Source organism: Xenopus tropicalis, chromosome 10, assembly GCF_000004195.4.
Source record: "Xenopus tropicalis strain Nigerian chromosome 10, UCB_Xtro_10.0, whole genome shotgun sequence".
NCBI lineage: Eukaryota > Metazoa > Chordata > Amphibia > Anura > Pipidae > Xenopus > Xenopus tropicalis.
Window position 1 is genome coordinate 30,383,591 of NC_030686.2, and position 20,172 is coordinate 30,403,762.

Genomic DNA, 20,172 nt, shown 5'->3' on the forward strand with positions numbered 1-20,172 from the left:
GGGCAGTGAGGTTGGGGAATGCCCTTCCTAGTGATGTGGTAATGGCAGATTCTGTTAATGCCTTTAAGAGGGGCCTGGATGAGTTCTTGATCAATCAGAATATCAAAGGCTATTATGATACTAATATCTACAGTTAGTACTAGTGGTTGTATTTATAGTTTATGTATGTGAGTGTATAGATTGGTAGGTGTGGGTTAGGTGTGCTGGGTTTACTTGGATGGGTTGAACTTGTAACCCTATGTAACTATGTAACTATGTAACTATGTAACATTTAGTAACTTGTGGAATCTCGCTTTGCATAAAGGAGTCAATGGAGAGGGAAATGACATTGTGGTTATGGCATTTTTGTAGCTAGTATATACATAGCCCTACATTGTTAGATAAGTTCATTTCCACTATGCTTCAAATCAGGCTCTTGTCCCATTGCCTGAGCTTTTATTTCCGGCACAACAGACTGTATTTTTCTTTTTGCATGGCAGAATTCTAGCAAATAATTCCGCTGCTGGCTGCAAAATTGCACTTGATCCCAACTAAGATATAATTAATTCTTATTGAAGACAAAAGAGTACGATTGGGTTTAATTAATTAATTATAATTAAATATTAATTAATATTTAAATGATTTCTTAGTAGATTTAACATATAGAGACCCCTTATCTGGAAAACCCCAGGTCCCAAGCATTCTGGATAACAGGTCCCATACCTGTATCAATATTTTACAGCCTGCAACCTTCCTGTTTTTTTAATACAACTCTCACCATAACCTGTGGGTACAATGGAGGTCTAGGGTTGGGACAATGCTTTTGTACACTTACTAACAGTAGGGTTTTTTTTTCCAATTCAGATTTTTTTTTCCAATTCGGATTTTTTTTTCCAATTCAAATTTTTTTCCAATTCGGATTTTTTTTTTAAAAAGTCGCCCAAAAAAAGTTGTGACTTTTCCAAGATTTACTATGTGACAATACTGCTACAAATCATAATTTGTCCCCAGACATAATTTGTCCTTAACGCATGCGATAATACGTTAGCGAATTGTGCGTTAATTTTCGCGTTTATTTTAACGCAAATAAGTGTGCAATAAAAATGAACGCACTTTAGTGAATCATCCCTAAGTTTTGATAAATAGGTCTCAAAGTCTTGAGGTGTTTGGATTTGCCACTACAAGACGCAGCAATCAAAGCTCCTGAGATTGCTTCCCATTGCTAATGTTGCTAATAGCAATGAGTAGTGATGGGCGAAATGTTTCGGCAGGCATGGATTCGTGGCGAATATCTGCGTTGCGCCATTGGCGGATTGTTTTGCGAAACGGATGAAAAAATTTGCCGCACGTCCAAAAATTGTTGGCGGCGTCAAAAAAGTATAGTCGCAGGTGTCATAAGAATAGCCATGCGACAAAATAATAGCCGCGGGCGACAAAATAATAGCCGTGTGACAAAAGAATAGCCGCGGGAGACAAAAGAAAAGCCGCACGATGAAAGAATAGCCGTGCGACAAAATAATAGCCACGGGCGACAAAATAATAGCCGTGCGACAAAATAATAGCTGCGCGACGAAATAATAGCTGTGGGCGACAAAAGAATAGCCATGCGACAAAATAATAGCTGCGGGCGACAAAATAATAGGCATGCGGCGAAATAATAGCTGCGGGAGACAAAAGAATAGCCGTGCGACAAAAGAATAGCCGCGGGCGACAATTTTTTTTGCCGCATGACATCACTAGCGATGAGCAAATTTTTTCGCCAGGCATGGATTTGCAGCAAATTTCCACATTTCGCCATTGACGAATTGTTATTGTATCTGCCTGTTTGTTACCCTCTGTACCAGGTTCATATGTAAAGTTTGTTAGCCACTAGAGCTACAAAGGAGATCAATTATATAATAATGGTATCATCTTTGTAAGTAATTATACATATCTGAAGTCATTTAGTGTTTGTTATTTCTTCCCTTTAGACAGAAAAGAAGAATTTCCCATTGCTCCCATACAGGACCTCTTGTATGCCACCTGATCCCTTCTCTCAGCACTTCTAGTAAATCTGCAAATGACCTCAATTACATCATAATAAGCAGGACATCTGGGTCCTTGAATCCATAATTATTGCACCTGGGGATAATAACTGATATAAAAGCCAGCAAAATGAACCAAGCAACGTCTTAGAACTGCAAATTATGTATTTCTCAAGGCAAACCTAAACCCATCATGACGTTCTCTCCTGTTTCACAGAACTGGAATTAGGCTATCTTTCATCGTACTTATATCATAAAACGGGTGCAGTTTGATCTTTTTAGCTATTTTTGCTATAAATCATGTGTGTAAAAATCCAATGTATCGTATATATATATATATATATAGAGAGAGAGAGAGAGAGAGAGAGAGAGAGAGACAAAGAAAGAGAGAAAAAATATGAAAGCTGCACTCCGTTAAAACTGTAATACATACAATGAAAGTGATCTGCCCTACAAATATCCGTGTTTCCCAAAGTGCTTTATTCCATAAATTTCAAAACCATTTCAGCTTCTGCTTGGGGACTTTATGTGACTTTGATAAAGGTTAGAGAGCTAGCCAAACGTCAGTCTTTTGTTGTTTGTATAAGACCAGTGACTGGTATTTTTTCTAACATATATATATATATATATATATATATATATATATAAATATAAACGTTGGATGTATAGATGCTATAATTAAAGAACTTTTCATCTCGCTACATTTGGAGTGCGGGTCCTTCTCAGCTGTTATGTATATGTACGCATTGACCCAGCGCCCACAATATTCCGACATTAGTTCAGAGATCAACAGACCTATATATATATATATATATATACCGGTATAGTAGCAAAGCACTCCCAAGGATAGAAATGAATAACTTGCAAGTATACATATCCACTAATGAGTAGTCATGAGCGAATCTAACACTTTGCTGAAAAAGGCAAAACGGCGAAAAGTTTGTGAAGCAGCAAAAAAATTGTTGGGTGAAAGTATTCGCCAGGCATGGCATGGTGGATTTTTTCGTGAAATGGGTGACAAAAAATTGTCACCTCCATCAAAAAAAATTGTTGCACGCATCAAAAAAAATGACGCACCTGACCAATTTTTTTGTCATTTTTTTGATGCGTGCAACAATTTCTTTTTATTCAGGCATCAATTTTTTGTCGCCCGTTTCACAAAAAAATCCGCCAAAGGCGAAACACAAAACTTTCACCTATTACTACTCATGAGACTCATGGGACACTGATGTAACTATCCTGATTATATATATATAGCGATGAGCGAATCTGACCCGTTTCGCTTCACTGAAATTTTTGCAAAACGGAAAAAAAGTAATACGCAACTTTTTTGATGCGCACTTGTTTGTTGCAACTTTTTTTGACAGCTCGACTCTCTGATCTGCCACAATCTGAACCAGTCTTGTGATAAATAACAATTGTAGTGAATGAAAAAATCTTTAATTATTGCATCTGTACATCCAACGTTCCAGCCCACATCAAAAAAATATGCAGCCACTTGTACCCTTAATGGGACTGCACTAGGCAAAACCATAATGGAGAAGGTCCTTGGAGTATTTGTAGATAATAAACTCTGCTGCAGCAATCAAGAGTCTAAACAGAACCGAGCCATTCCAGATTCACTCAGCAGTGTGGTTGTTTGAGCAGTTGCTCGATTAGAAGGATGCAGTTCCACACTCCACTATAGTGGGACGTCCTTTGGGAGGTCCCGCCCTTAATCATAGGCTCACATGGGCAAGGTTATGCTGGGTTTCAATTGTCTCATACACTGTACAATCTGGCTGACTAAAGTGCCTCGTGTCAATAAAAGTGACCAAGCATCTTCAGGATTTCATTTAAAATATACATTAATTACATGTATATTATTTTCAAACCCAAGCATTTTTGTCTGCTCCAGCCATTCTATTCAGTGTTATCTACATCATAAGTCAAGCTGCCCTGGAATGGACAGTGGGCTAATGTTTTCTTAAACAACACAAGGCTTTTCTTGGCAGCTATCAGTCATACATTCCACTAATAAGAATTTTAGAAAACCTTTTTTTTTTCAATATGAGAGGATAGCATAACCAGACAGAAAAGCAAATAATCTATAATGCACAGACAGAAATGAAAAAGTCAAGTTTTTATTTGGTTTTGGGTGTGTGGGTTAAACGAAAGAGCCTTGCTGCTTATGTACCATCAGGCATTTAAGAGAAGCTATAGTGAAACGCGTTGTCTGAGACCAAAGACACAGCTTGGGCGCCATAGAACAAGCATCAGTAGTTTGGCAGTAATTGACATCATCATTATGCTCCTTGTAATTAAGTTTCTCTAATATAAAAATTCAACGTTTGCATTAAAAAAGAAGGAAAGTATAGTTCCCAAAAGCTAGGCAGCCCCAAGTTATTATGATTACTTACCTGAAACCCCAGGCCGGTTCTTCTGTTAGCAAAAAACTGCACCGGGTTGTGGTTCTTTTGTGCTAGCACCATGGAGTGATCGTCTTTCTACTTCTTTCTTTGCATGGGTGACCTTTTTGTGCTTCTGTGCAAGAAGAAAGAATAAGTGAGGAAAGAAAATCACTCTGTGGTGCTCCCTGGGCCGGGGCAGTTTTCTGCTAACAGGAGCACCGGCCTAGAGTATCAGAGAGAGAGAATAGCATAGTAGTTTAGGTTGAAGAAAGACAAATGTCCATTGAGTTCAACCTTATATGTCTACATAAAACCTGCCTAACTGCTAGGTGCATGTGTCATCCACGTTTCTGCCATAAGTGTGCCAGGGGCAATTACATGTTTGGAGTCTCAGTCAGAAGAGACAGAACCCTCATTGTATAATGTGTAACTACAGTAACAGTTTCTCTTGTGATTGGTGCATTTACTAAGTTGCTTAAGAAAAGCAGTTGTTATTTATTGGTCTCAATATTGCAGCTCTACCCCCAGCTCATTCTTCCTCTTTGCCATCTTCTTTACTCTTTTAATTTGTCCCCCATAGCTTTTTAATGACTTTATAAAGCTGCTAATCAAATACTAGGTAATTTGCAGCGGGAAGAATGTCTATTAGTTATGAGCAAATTTTTTTGGCAGGCATGGATTTGCTGTGAAATTCCGTATTCCTACATTGGTGAATTTTCTTGCGAAACTGCTGCAAAAATTTGCCGAGTGAGGAAAAAGCTGCGGCTGTGTCAAAGAAGTTGTGGTCGTATCAAATAAGTCATGGTTGCGTTAAAAAAGTCGCAGTTGCGTCAAATAAAGTTGCACCCAACAAAAAAGTCATGTAGTAGCCACATTTTGTGACTTATATCTTATTAACGTTTAACAGAGGTTTAAGTTTAATAGAGGAACAAAAACATATATTCACACATTTGTGCAATATAAGTACAGTGCTTTCCAAGTATGTCAAAGCTGTTTTACGAGTGTTCATTAGTGATAAGCGAATCTGTCCCATTTCGCTTCGACGAAAAATTTGCGAAATGGAGAAAAATTCTCAAAAAGTGAATCGAACACAACTTTTTTGATACACGTGACTATGCCTTTATCTGACACACCTGTGCCTTTTTTGACGGGGCTGTGCCTTTTGATGTGTCTAGTGATGAGCGAATCTGTTCCGTTTCGCTTCGCTGAAAAATTTGCGAATCTTTCAAAAGATCTGCGAAACGGCGAAAAATTCGCGAAACGACGAAAATGTTGTGCAACAAAAAAAATTGTCACCAGCGGCTATTATTTTTTCGTGCGGTTATTGTTTCGTCGTCCGCGGCTATTATTTTGTCGTGCGGCTATTGTTTCGTCGCCCGTGGCTATTATTTTGTCACGCGGCTATTGTTTCGTCGCCCGCGGCTATTATTTTGTCGCGCGGCTATTCTTTTGACGCCCGCAAATATTTTCATCCGTTTCGCGAAACGCGGAAATTTGCCACGAATCCATGCCTGGCGAAACATTTCGCCCATCACTACTTGTATCTTTTGTGACGCAAATTTTTCGCGACAATATTTCACGGAAGTGCCTCGAAACTATTTCCCAATGCCAAAATGCGGAATTTCGCCACGAATCCATGCCTGCAGAAAAAATTTGCTCATCACTAGTTCATATACTCATTTAGATTATGTTGTTTCTAATTGTCTCATTGACAAAGTGACTTCATATTATAATTTGCAGAGATTCAAGGAGGGAAGCGTCACATAATGATGCAGAGTCTGTGAGATATGCATGCCATAAAGAGTCATATAAGTAGTAGAGAGTAACGTAGCAACTAACTTGAACTAAAACCTTAACCGCATTTTGTGAATTTTTCAGTAGTTTCGGTGAAGCAGAATGGGACAGATACGCTCATCACTAATGTCTATGAATATACCTGCAGGAAGCGAGTACATGTATCAGACCTCTTATCCGGAAACCCATTATCCAGAAAGTTCCGAATTATGGAAAGGCCATCTGCCATAGGCTCCATTTTAATCAAATAATAATAATCAAATAATTAACATTTTTAAAAATGGTTTCCTTTTTCTTTGTAATAATAAAACAGTATCTCAGCTAAGATATAATTAATCCTTATTGGAGCCAAAACAATCCTATTGGGTTTAATTACTGTTTAGATAATTTTATTACCAGACTTATGGTACCGGATCTGAATTATGGAAAGACCCCTTATCCGGAAAATCCCAGGTCCCGAGCATTCTGGATAATGGGTCTCATACCTGAACTACCAGTTCTTTGAGTCTCTGTGGCCCAAGAAATGTGAATTTGGATCACACTGAGATGAAAACTACAAGCAGCACACAAAGAAAAGTGCAGTATGAATTGGCACCTTGTTACTTGTGATGAGCGAATCTGTCTCGTTTGGCTTCTTTTGCAAGATTCACGAAACCGAAAACGGCAAAAATGTTGCATGTCCAAAAAAATATTTTTTTTGATGCGCACAATAATTTTTTTGACGAATAGCAATTTTTCTTACACTGGTGAATTTTTACGCAACAAATTTTGTTGCCCATTTTGCACTATAACAAAATGCGGAAATTTACCGCAAATACATGCCTGCAGAATTATTTTGACCATCACTACTTGTTACAGTACTATCCATTATCAGTGTATAATCACAGCAACCTTATGGATATATACGGGTATGGGATCCCTTATTCGGAAACCCCTTATCCAGGAAGCTCTGAATTACAGAAAGGCCATCTCCCATAGACTCCATTTTAATCAAATAATTCAGATTTTTAAAACTGATTTACCTTTTTCACTGTAATAATAAAACAGTACCTGTACTTGATCCCAACTAAGATATAATTACCCCTTATTGGGGGCAGAACAGCCCTATTGGGTTTATTTAATGGTTAAATGATTCCCTTTTCTCTGTAATAATAAAACAGTACCTGTACTTGGTCCCAACTAAGATATAATTACCCCTTATTGGGGGCAGAACAGCCCTATTGGGTTTATTTAATGGTTAAATGATTCCCTTTTCTCTGTAATAATAAAACAGTACCTGTACTTGATCCCAACTAAGATATAATTACCCCTTATTGGGGGCAGAACAGCCCTATTGGGTTTATTTAATGGTTAAATGATTCCCTTTTCTCTGTAATAATAAAACAGTACCTGTACTTGATCCCAACTAAGATATAATTACCCCTTATTGGGGGCAGAACAGTCCTGTTGGGTTTATTTAATGGTTAAATGATTCCCTTTTCTCTGTAATAATAAAACAGTACCTTGTACTTGATCCCAACTAAGATATAATTAATTCTTATTGGATGCAGTTTAATTAACCTTTAATTTTTTTTTTCCTTATCCGGAAAACCCCAGGTTCCGAGCATTCTGGATAATGGGTGCCATACCTGTATATGGATCTACAAAAGAAAACCCAATGTGTGAATTCTTTTAAAGGAATGCAGTCATCACACAGTAAATCAATTTAATTTCAATATACCCTCATTTTTACACAAGATTTAAAAAATTTATAGTTGTAGTTCAGTGCTGCTGTTTATCTTACTTTAATCACGTTTTCTTATCTCTTTCACACCCACTATTGCATCAGCAACAGGAATCTCCAAGCAGCCGGGCAGTTAATGTTAATGAACCTATCAGATAAAGGTAATTGATCCTACATTGTCATGTGGAACTGTCTGATGTCTACAAAGCAGTGCCAGATTGATATCCCTAGGCACTCAGCCCCTTCACCTGGCACCTCCCCTACCCCTAGATTATAAGGCATGCACCAATCAGATTGGGAGAGCTACCTCAAGTTCCCTCAGCCCTTTTATTCAGTCCTATTTTTTAATAAATATTTGGAGATGTATTTCATAAATAAGCAAGGCTATCGAGCGACTATATTAAAAAAAGACTCTGAAAAAATGTGACTTTTTTCATATTGTTGCACAAATGCAACAAAAAAACACTGGAAACCTCTGAAACCACAAAGCAAAAAAGATCTTCCAGTCAGTGTCTAATTCGGACCTCAAGGCCCACCAGAAAACCTTAGATCATAGGCCCACTCTCCAAACTATTTTTTTTTACTTTCCTCGTCCAACCTCTTTATTCTCCTAGTCTCTTGTATTTACATGCTAGCATCTATTCTTCCATCTTTTTCTCCTCTTTATCCCATTCACAAATAGGTAATGATAATGAAACAGGCCTAATGGTCAGGAGTAGGAGGGCCCACTTACACCTGGGCCACCGGGAGTTTTTCTTGTATCCTGGTGGGCCAATCCGACACTGCCTCCAGTTGTAACATGGACATCTGCCATTGGCTTCTACATGGTCTCTACAGGTTTTAGCTGACATATGTTTTGCTTTTGGGTCTGTCATGATTTTGTTGCATAATAAATGTGAAAAATGCCCCCCTAAGCAAGCCTGTTATCAGTTGAAGAGATTCCTTCATTTAGCTAAAAAGCACCCAAGATTGCTTACTGTGACTTTCACACATTTCCCATTGAATTCAGTGAAAAAATGCAGTAGGTTTGAAAGGCATTTCATTAAAAGTTGAGCGGAATGTTTCAGGCCGAGGAATCAAAGACCTCAATGACACACTGATTGCTCACAAGTGAATACGAGATTACTAGGTATGCCCCCAATAGCTTCTTTTGCTCTACAGACTCCTATGCACTCAAGGACAATACAGGTGGATAGGAGGTGGGACTTTTACATGAAGAAGAGGAAATTGGTAGTTAAATCTTTTATCAGTTGCCTGAGGGGCTACAACACTGATCAGTCAATGGCAGGAACATCTGCAAGGTGGACTGCTTTTGCCATAACCTTATCTCGATATACAGAGCTGTCAACCCCCCCTATTTTTCAAGTTATTCAATTTGGTCTTCTCTTCTCTGGTCTCCTGTTCATTGATAACATGAGGTCACTTCCTAAATGTATGAACATATTGACATCACTTCCGGCTAGAGCGAAAATTTTCAGCGACGCGCTAGTGCAAAACACAAATCCCCCTGAACCGAAGCATCTGGGGTTGACAGCTCTGGATATATAGTATGTACAGTAAAGCCCCCTGGTAGTTCCGTCACTGAAAGAAAAAATATGCCATTTAGAAGCTGTCGAGCTGGAACTGGAAGATCTTTCTTTTACAGGTTTTCGGGTTTTTTGGATGCTGTCATTTGTGCAAAAATACAAAAGTAGCAGTTTTCACACTTTTTCCACGGGTCACAAAATTTTCAGGGACTTGGGAATATTAAAAAAAACACAGATTTTAAGATGGCACACCAAGGGGCAGCATTTTCCTTTTTTTGCATGTGCCCCTGACAAAGGCCCCTAAGAGCTGAAATGTGTTGGGTTTGTGTAATGGGTTATAATTAAATTTTGCAGTTTTTCTAAAGGAGTGCTCTGTTGAGTGTAATTCACCCTCTTTTGCTATACAGGTATGGAACCTTTTATCCAGAATACTTAGGATCTGGGGTTTCCGGATAAAGGATCTTTATGTAATTTGGATCTCCTACCTTAAGTCTACTAAAAAATCTTTTAAACATAAATTAAACCCAATAGGATTGTTTTGGCTCCAAAAAGGATCAATTATTTTCTAGTTGGGATCAAGTACAGGTAATGTTTTGTTATTACAGAGAAAAGGGAATCATTTAACCATTAAATAAACCCAATAGGGCTGTTCTGCCCCCAATAAGGGGTAATTATATCTTAATTGGGATCAAGTACAGGTACTGTTTTATTATTACAGAGAAAAGGGAATCATTTAACCATTAAATAAACCCAATAGGGCTGTTCTGCCCCCAATAAGGATTAATTATATCTTAGTTGGGATCAAGTACAGGTACTGTTTTATTATTACAGAGAAAGAGAAAATAGTATAAAAAAAATCTTTAATTATTTGGTTAAAATGGAGTCTTTATTAGATAACCTTCACGTAATTTGGAGCTTTGTGGATAATGGATTTCCAGATAAAGGATCCCATACCTGTGCCAACCAGGATATCTCATATGTAGTGATGAGCACATTTTTTCGGCAGGCGTGGATTCACTGCAAAATTCTGCGTTTTGGCATTGTTGAATTTTTTCGCAAAACTGCTGCAAGTGCGGTCGCATCAAAAAGTCATGCACTAGTCACATTTCGCAATTTTTCACCGTTTCACAATTTTTTAGCAGTTTTGAGAATTTTTCGGTGAAGCAAAATGGGACAGATTCACTCATCATTACTCATATGTATAGTAACAGGGACTGATTTCATTAATTAATTATTTGACAGGTTTGTTTCAGTTGTTGACTAGAGCCTGAACATACATAACGTAAGAGATCAAAAAAACCTTGAGGCCACTGGGCAACACTGCAACCTAAGTCAATCTTAAGGGATCATGTACCCAATATTAAAATGATAAAGCATAATATGGCAATCAGATATTTGCGTTAACATGTTGCTAACATGGCACCTTCCAAAAAGGAAATCATGGGGGGGGGGCAGATGGCAGAGGGCAGTCCGATTTGAAACATTGGACACTATGGTAAATTCCTAAGGTTTTGTCAGACTAAAATAAGAAATAATTGCAGAACTGTTGACCTTAAAATTCCTCAGATTTATGAGTTTACCATATGTGTCTATTCTGGGACAGACATGTTACTAATAATATCTTTGTTCCACTTATGGGTCACAGCTCAGAGTGAAAAGTAGGAGTTTAAGGTCAAATGCGCTCGATCTGGCGAGTATATTTATGCCCATAGAGTCAAGGGAAGGGTGTACACAATATACTATGCTGCTTATACATAAAACAGCCAACAACAAAGCACGGCTGGGTTGTATTTCAACCAAATAAGCCCTTTTCCCATCTAATTAATGTATTATTCTTTTTCATCACTGTCCTAGACTACCCTCCTCCTTTGAGGCATAATGCATCCAAGTTAGAATTTATAAGACTCCACTTTAAACCTATCAGGCCGTTGGCTGGATCACAGAATGGGAAAGTCTGGGCTGCTTTTGCCAACAATCTTGAATAGGATACTTAAAATGTAAATTGATTACAGCTCGGAATGGTTGAATACTCCAGCGGCCAGCAGACAGAAGGGATCAGAAGCACTGCTTGGTTCTCCGCCCTTGTTCTACTGATGTCATGTTGTGTTCTGGCTTCATTTGCTTTCCCTCTTCCTCTCTGTGTCTGTGGCCCCACATCATTGGAAGCAACCGTGAGACAACTCCTCGTTACTCTCCAGATTCCTGCTGATGAAATGTTTTTACTGGAAGTTAAATAATTGCGTTGTCATGGAGGGCAGCTGGCCCATTTACCATGGGGAATATAAGTTATTTTAACACAGGTTAATGCAAATAAAATTTCCTTGGCAAAGTAATGGCAGCTAAAAACGTTAAACAACAATTGCAATTGTGATAATGCATTTTTATTTTACATTAGATTATTGTTATAATATGATATATATTATGCACGCATACACAAAGGGATTACATTAGGCAAAAAAGTGTCCTACAACAACCTAGAAAACATATAATTGTGGTTTTTGGTCAACCAAATTATGTGGTTTGAACAATAATATCCAATGTTGGTCACGTGCAATAATCAGATGTTCTAAGAGGAGGTCACTCAGTTAAGTCATGCATAAAAAATGTTTCAGGCACAGGAAGCCCCTACACCTTAGAGTAGACATACTCAACCTTTTTAACTTGTGAGACACATTAGAATATATAAAAAGTTATAGAGCAGCACAAGCATGCAAAAATGTTTCTTGGGGGTGGCAAATTTAGACAGTGATTGGCTATTTAATAGCCCCATGTGGACCTGCAGTCTACAGGAGGCTCTGTTTGGCAGTACACCTGGTTTTTGGGCCACTGGGAGAAACATCCAATGGGTTGCTGAGCAACATGTTACTCAAAAACCACTGGTTGGGGACCACTGCCTTAGAGCCCAAATATAAGACACAAAGCAGTTTACCTTAGTTTAAAATTGTAAAAAGTGGGTATCACGGGAAGTGGACATTCCAGGAGTCAGTCCCTGTTATATTAAGATCAAGTCCCATCATGACTTGATTATGCATATGGTGAGTTCTAAAGAGCTCTTAGTCTAGGAGACACAATCACAGCATTATAAAAAAAGGGATGTCTTTAATGGTGGCGCGCAGTGTCGGACTGGGGTGTCAAGGGCCCACTAGAAAACCTTAAACTATAGGCCCACTGTCCAAATTACTTGTACTTTTGTCCTCATTCAACCTCTTTATTCTCCTAGTCGCTTTTCTTTCTTTTTTATTATTTTTTTCATACAGAAATAGAAAATGACCATAAAATAAACCAAATGGATAGAAGTAGAAGGGCCCATTGATGCCTGAGCCCACTGGGAGTTTTCCTGGTATCCTGGTGGGCCAGTCCAACACTGGTGGTGGAGGTCAGAACAAACCATATTTACAAACTTTGGCCCTCAAGATATACCCTTCAATTAAACATCACCTCCATTTTGAACACACTGATTCCTTTTGTGTGAGCATAGTGGTTTGGAACTAATGGTCCTACCATCACTTACCTGAGTCCAGTGAAGACAAGTGTGCCAAGTTATTTCTCGCCACTGCTAAAGAGATTTTAACTCATAACAATGTGTATTTCCATACATTGCATATTTATGTATATACTGTGGGTCCTACATGCATGTGTAAAAGAGGATTATCTTTTGATAATGTCTCACAAAAGACATGAAGAATTTTCCTTTCTGTCTTTAATAAATATGCCTGTTGCAATCAGAATGAAGGTGAACAAGGAATGATCCAAGCCTGGAACTGTTGGGCTGCAATACTCTGTAGGTTGCTTGGAAACAGCATAGATTTATATCATATTACTCCTCCAGACAGGCCAGGTAGCAGCATTAAACCTACTGTTACAGAATCAATATTAATATACACCCAGCTCCACAAGCAAATGAACTGGGCGTCACTCTGGATTCCTCCCTGACATTCTACCACCATAGAAAAACATTCAGTAAAATCTGTATTTTCCTTAAAGAAATATTATACTGTCAAGTATGAATTCTATAAACTCTTCTCTATCAGTTTTTTTGAAGATATCACATGACTCCCATGGCTCGGAGATGTTTAAGTAACCATTTTGCAAAGGGCAAACTTTCAAAGGCATTCTTCCAAAAGCCACTGATCACTGGATAAGATTTAACAGGTTATATTGATGACCAATAATATGGCACTTGCCCCCCTAACAACACGGATATAAGCTTCTTAAGCTTGTGCCTTGCATTATTTCACAAACCTCCATCTCACCTATCTTTTAGATGAAGCATAGGCTTTATTAACAAATTATCAGTATATTATCAGTGTCCTAAAAAGTTATCTAAAAGGTGATAATACCTCATGGAAACAACTCATGGAAACTGCACTGAAGAACTGCCATGTGAGATATTACCTTTCCTACTAGGTAATGATGCATGTGTTATTTCATATTGAACTTTAGTGAATAGACCCTTCTGAGTTTCTACCTTCTGTCACACGGGGCACTTTTTGCATGTTTTCCATTGGAATCAGTGGGAAGAGGCACAAGTCACTTTAAGTAAAGAGGCACGGGGGTCTATGCACAGTGACCTGCTCTTCCAGTTGGTAGTAGCCCTTGGTGAGAGGCCTCAGAGGTCCCCATAGCTAGTGATGAGCGAATCTTTCCTAACTTACTACAAATCTTACTCTGGACCACCATCCTTAATCATTGGGATTCCTTCTCCTCCTCTAACCCACTCCACCCCCTCAATTCTTCTCACTTGGCCATGCTCAGTTATTCTCAACTCAGATTACACACCATTCAGTCTAACAGCCAATGAAGAGATGGCATTGCTGTTTTTTTCTCCTAACCTCCTTTCCTGAGCTCATCTTAACCATTACAGTGCTTAAAGGAAAAGTAACAATAACATTTTTCAAGTGAAAAAGCTATTCTACCCTGCACCAATAACTGCCCTATCCTGCAAACCACTTAGTATTTTGAATGCTTTAATAGAAAATACCTGCTAAAACTTGGCTTCCTGTCAATTGAAATACGGCGATACGGCGAAGGAAGGAGCAGCATCCACTATGCAACGATCGATTGATCAAGCCTAGCCTTCCTTCTGTATAGGAAGGAGTCAGGCTAGGCTCGATCAATCGATCGTCGCATAGTGGATGCTGCTCTTTCCTTTGCCGTATCACCGTATTTCAATTGACAGGAAGCCAAGTTTTTTTACATAAAAAAGTTTAGTGTTACTTTTCCTTTAATCAAAACAGGACATCGTAACAAAGTATTTTCTGCCTCTGTAAGCCTGCATTCTTCATTGCATAAACTTTACAGCACACATTCGCTGTTTGCATATGTAAATGTTACTGAACATGTGTGAGAGGAGAAATGGCCTCCGGGCGAAAGCTATTTGTTTTTAAAAAAATGTGATGGTGCTGGTGAATGGAGGGGATATGTGCAATACAAATAGTATGGTTTGGGTGCGGGAGATGTACCCAGCTTATATACAGGTACATGGTACAGGGTTTACATGTCCTTTAACCTCATTACACCTGCCTGGTAGTGATGAGCGATTCTGTCCCATTTTTTGGACGTGGGTGACAATTTTTTTTGACACGGGAGCCAATTTTTGGTCACATGCCAAGTTATTCCACAATGAATTTCATCACCCGTTTCAAAAAATCCGCCAAATTCGCTGCAAAACCATGCCCCATGCCTGGCGGAAAATTTCTCCCATCACTGCTGCCTGGCATAAACTTGGTTATTAACCATTTATGTAATTTGAATATTACCTGCTATACATATATACAGTATATTTATAATATCTATCCAACCTTTCATTTCTTATTGTGTTTCTGGAATAAACCTGGCTTAGTTCACATGGTACACGCCTCGTCCAAGGCAGATCTGGCAGCCCACATCCTCTGTCTGGAGGTCTTCATTAGAACATACGTTAAGCCTCTTAGATACTGGCCAGATTACAGCTGTGTAATAATGTTTCCAATGCCAGCCCTTTTTTTTTTTGTCTTTCCCCATTGCAAGATCCAGCTCCACTGAAGCCAAACACCCCCTCATGCTCCGGGGTTCCATCAGACAAGCTGTCTTGGAGAAGGTTGAAATCTTGAGTCATTCAGCTGCCGCTGCTCCTGTAATTTGGATGATAATCGGATCAATGTGCTTCCACAATATATTTCTCCTCTGTTGCCTGTCTGCAGCGCATTCAAGCCATAGATCTAACTTCTTGTTCTTTCTTTGCTCTACATTCCGCTCTAGGGTTGTTTCCAATAATAAATCTTATAATTAAGGCCAGTAATTTGAACAATGCCCAAGAATTGTCATTGGAAGGAGATCAACAGTAGGCTGATTACCGTTGAAGCACTGGAGATAAAGAAAATGTAGGAAACCTTAAAGGATAATGTTATGCTGCTTACAAAAAGGTTATTGTTATGGTCTATCAGGCAACTTTGCCAACTCTGGTTCTAGGTATTAACAGAGAAGCAATCTCTCCAAAGGCAGGAGGGTCTCAAGTAAATTAAGACCTGTTATGTTACTTGTTGTAATTCTGTTTAGATTATTGCTTGTCCCTGTTTGGCCTTGGTAGAGTGTTGAAATCCATGTGCAACTATATGGATATATCCGGTCATTACTGGATTTGTGACAACAATCAGCTATGACTTTACAATCCCACCACAGCCCCACGTGCGGGGGGCTGTTATCGATTACACAACATATATTTATACAGAGATAGAGGTAGCACAGCTTATCATTGATAATGTTATAATTTCAGACAGAAAACTTACTGGCAAATGAGAAACACTTTGCTGGTTCTTTTTTTCTTAAGCAGAGCTGCCTATTATGGGATCCAAGGAGGAGCAACATATAGTAACATCAGGTATAATTGTCTCAGCTAAGGGACTGTGGCTGTGGGATAGCAGGTATAGTAGGGAGAGATGGTGCCTATAGTAGCAGTGGGATAATAGCCTCTGGGAAGGGACTGGGGCTGTGGGATAGCAGGTATAGTAGGGAGAGATGGTGCCTATAGTTGCAGTGGGGGGATAATAGCCTCTGGGAAGGGACTGTGGCTGTGGGATAGCAGGTATAGTAGGGAGAGATGGTGCCTATAGTAGCAGTGGGATAATAGCCTCTAGGAAGGGACTGTGGCTGTGGGATAGCAGGTATAGTAGGGAGAGATGGTGCCTATAGTAGCAGCGGGGGGATTATAGCCTCTGGGAAGGGACTGGGGCTGTGGGATAGCAGGTATAGTAGGGAGAGATGGTGCCTATAGTAGCAGTGGGATAATAGCCTCTGGGAAGGGACTGGGGCTGGGGGATAGCAGGTATAGTAGGGAGAGATGGTGCCTATAGTTGCAGTGGGGGGATAATAGCCTCTGGGAAGGGATTGGGGCTGTGGGATAGCAGGTATAGTAGGGAGAGATGGTGCCTATAGTAGCAGTGGGATAATAGCCTCTAGGAAGGGACTGTGGCTGTGGGATAGCAGGTATAGTAGGGAGAGATGGTGCCTATAGTAGCAGTGGGATAATAGCCTCTAGGAAGGGACTGTGGCTGTGGGATAGCAGGTATAGTAGGGAGAGATGGTGCCTATAGTTGCAGTGGGGGGATAATAGCCTCTGGGAAGGGACTGTGGCTGTGGGATAGCAGGTATAGTAGGGAGAGATGGTGCCTATAGTAGCAGCGGGGGGATTATAGCCTCTGGGAAGGGACTGGGGCTGTGGGATAGCAGGTATAGTAGGGAGAGATGGTGCCTATAGTAGCAGTGGGATAATAGCCTCTGGGAAGGGACTGGGGCTGGGGGATAGCAGGTATAGTAGGGAGAGATGGTGCCTATAGTAGCAGTGGGATAATAGCCTCTGGGAAGGGACTGGGGCTGGGGGATAGCAGGTATAGTAGGGAGAGATGGTGCCTATAGTAGCAGTGGGATAATAGCCTCTGGGAAGGAACTGTGGCTGTGGGATAGCAGGTATAGTAGGGAGAGATGGTGCCTATAGTAGCAGTGGGGGGATAATAGCCTCTGGGAAGGGACTGTGGCTGTGGGATAGCATGTATAGTAGGGAGAGATGGTGCCTATAGTAGCAGTGGGATAATAGCCTCTGGGAAGGGACTGTGGCTGTGGGATAGCAGGTATAGTAGGGAGAGATGGTGCCTATAGTAGCAGTGGGATAATAGCCTCTGGGAAGAGAGTGAAGCTGTCGGATAGCAGGTATAGAAGGGAGAGATTGTATCTGACAGCAGGAGGAAACTTCATGTGACTTTGGAAAACCGAAGTGATACAAAGGCCTTTCCACCAGTGATTCCTATTTGTGCTGATGGAAGAGATTTATAGTGGGCGACTAACAATGGTCTCTGCAGAAAAACATAGCTTGGCTCACGTTATAAATTCCCCCTCTACACTTTGAGTTGATTGTAAGTCAGCAGTAGATCGTATAATAAATTACGCTGTTCACATTAGATTTTTTTCTTTTGTTGGATTGAAAAATGTATCTGAGTTACATCAGATCAGATGTCAAGAAGCCCGTGTTCATTGAACATGATCTCTATCCACTCCACTTCCAAATGTTATAATTGAAGCTATTTTAGTGCCCTTTACACAAGCAATTTCATCTGTCAGGGTTTGTTGTGTGCTGTTCAGAAAGGCTGCTTTAAAAAACTGATTTTGTCAGTCAAATTCTATTGGATGCCAAAATGTCAGGGATGCTGCTTAGTTTAATTCCCTTGGCAAGTTTACATCTTCTGAGCCAACCAGCTGATAAAAAAAAATAAAACACAAGCCATTAGATTTTTACATACCACAAACTGCCTTTGACAGAACAAGTATTTTTTATGAAATTCTCTTTTGATTTGTTGAAAATAACAGATTAATGTGTAATAACATTCCTGTTGCGGGGCTTTCTGTTGCTTCTATAAAAGTACATTGTGACTGGATGTAGATTATCAGTGGATTTTATGGCTCAGAGTCTGCCCAATAGATTCATTTATTGTTTTATAGAAGGCAGGGATAGCCTGAGGAATTAAAGCCATGTGTAAGTAGAGCTCCCCTCTTCCCAGTATATACACAAACATACATATATATCACAAATAAGGGCATCCAAGATGAATGATTTCTTACACATGGCTCTTACTTAAGGAACCAGAAAAGTACACAAACCAAAGTTTGCCCATGGTTTGCATAGAGAATGTTTATTCTTCATGAATTATCCTTTTCTAGGGGATTAATACATTAACATTGTGCATATGGATTAGCAAAGGGAATATCTATGCTCCAACAGTTTTATCAAGACTAGTGATGGGCGAAATGTTTCGCCAGGCATGGATTCGCGGCGATTTTCCGTGTTTCGCCATTGGCAGATTGTTTTGCGAAACGGATGGAAAAATTCACCGCACGTCCAAAAATTGTCGCCGGCGTCAAAGAAGAATAGTCGTGGGTGTCAAAAGAATAGGCGCGCAACGAAATAATAGCTGCGGGCGACAAAATAATAGCCGCGGACGACAAAAGAATAGCCGCGGGCAACAAAAGAATAGCTGCAGGCGACAAAAGAAAAGTCGTGGGCGACAATTTTTTTTGCCACACAACATTTTTGCTGTTTCGTTGATCTTTTGGAACAGATTCGCTCATCACTAATCAAGACATTTTTCAAGATATTCTATGAAGACATACCTGCTATTTTCCATTTGTGGCCATGTAGGGGCAATCTCCATCCCCCTATTATATCAGATCATAATATCTTTGCTTGGAGACAATGGCAAAACTATGGAAGGTAGAAAGAAAGAAACACTGTGAGAACTGGAGCTTCAGTAAGAATACAAAACTGCAAGAAGAACTAACCAAAGTGGAAGGTTAATAATTGTACCTCTTAATAGTTTAACCCAAGTTCTATATGGCCAAATGTGTGAAACGCGTTGGAATCAATGGGTGTTTTTTCGTTAACCAAATGTATTAGTGTCAATGGGCCTTTTTTCTTGCAATAAATACAGTGACGTCATTTTAGTGTTCACCTTAAGCATAATATAGATAGTGATATCCTAAGACAATTTGCCTTCATGTTTCAGTTTCTTATTTTTCACATTATTTAGCTTATTTTGTTCAGCAGCTCTTCAGTTTGACATTTAAGCAGCTGTCTGGTTGCTAGGGTTGAGAGACTGGAATATAATTAGTAGGGGGACTGAATAGAAAGAAAAGTAAGAAAAAAGTAGTAATATTAATAGAGTTGTAGCCTCACAGAGCAAAAATTATTTGGCTGACAGGTTCAGTGACCCCCGTTTGAGAGCTGGAAAAAAGCAGAAAAAGAAGGCACGTAATTTAGTTGCTAAATAGGCCATTCAAACCATGATAACTTAAGGGCGATGACACACTGTGCAACTTGTAGCAGCTTCTAGTTGCAGTTACAAAAATTGACAATTTTGATAATTTTTTATCAAAAGATTAGTCGCCGGCGGTAGCAGAGATCGTGGGCAACCAACCTCTCCATGGGATATAAACTTAACCTGTTTTATTATTACAGGAAATGGGAATCATTTTTAAAAATTACAATGATTTGCTTACAATGTCTATGGGAGGTGTCTCTTCTATAAGTCAGAGCTTTTAAAGGAATCCCATACCTGTACTACTAAAAACAACAGACATAAGCTTTAAAGGAGAAGGAAAGGTAAAAACTAAGTAAGCTTTATCAGAAAGGTCTATGTAAATACAGCCATAAGCACTCACAGAAACGCTGCACTGAGTCCTCTATCAAAAGAAACACATGATTTATTGTC